Below are 1,128 nucleotides of genomic sequence, written 5' to 3' on the forward strand. Positions count from 1 at the left end.
AAAATAATCATAGGAGGAAGGGGCTTGGATTGAGAGAGGAGGGCGATGGAGAAAACGGGTGACAAGGTCAGGTGTGGGTTGAGACTGGGTAGATGTACAACAGATCAGGAAATTGAACATGGGTGTGTAGCAGTGGGGGATTGGGAACTGGCTGTAGCCACTAGAAAATTCCAGATCCAATAAAAGCAAGAGGCTCCCAGGACCCAAGAGAATGATGTTAGCTGAAATAACCAAACAAAGGGGGGCAGAGAACCTGTAGAGGCCATATCCATTAGTTAGATGTGGCCCTCAGTTGAGGAACAGGCTCACCCACCCATCAAATTATTTTTAATCCGGAATTGGTTCTGTCTAAAGGAAATACAGGGACAAATAATGGAGCAGAGACTTAAGGAAAGTCCATCCAGAAACTGCNCCTTCTAGACGTGGATCCATCCNATATGCANTCACCAAACCCAAACACTATTGCTGATGCCAAGAAATTCTTGCTGACAGGATCCTGCTATAGCTGTCTCCCGAGAGGCTTTGCCTGGATATGAACAATACAGATGCTGATGATTGCAGCCAACCCTCAGACTACAAACCATGGGGACACAAATGGAAGAGTTAGGGGAGGACTGAAGGAAATGAAGGGATTTGTATCCCTATAGGAAGAACAACAATATCAACCAACCATAACCCACAGAGTCCCCAAGGATTAAGCCACTAATCAAAAAGTATATATGCAGGGACCTGTGGCTCCACCTACATATGTAGCAGAGAATGGCCTTATCTGGCATCTATGGGAGGGGAAGCCCTTTATCCTGTGATGCCATAGCATAGGGGAATGCTCTCGTGGCGAGGCAGGAGTGGGCATAAGGGTGGGTGAACACCCTCACAGGGTGCACAAGCAGGGGAAATGGGGGATAGGATAAGGGTTTTGCTAAGGGGAAACTGGAAAGAGGACAATGTTTGAAGAGTAAATGAATATCAAATAAAAATATCAATTAATATAAAACATAATAATTCACAAAAAAGAACCTGACCTGGCACCTCTAATTAGAGCACACACATAGTCTACCACTAAAGCCAGACAAGGCAGTCCAGCTTAAGGAAGGGGAACCAAGATAAGCAAAAGAGCCTTGCAGGGCC

This window comes from Mus caroli, chromosome 6 (assembly GCF_900094665.2).
Source record: "Mus caroli chromosome 6, CAROLI_EIJ_v1.1, whole genome shotgun sequence".
Lineage (NCBI taxonomy): Eukaryota > Metazoa > Chordata > Mammalia > Rodentia > Muridae > Mus > Mus caroli.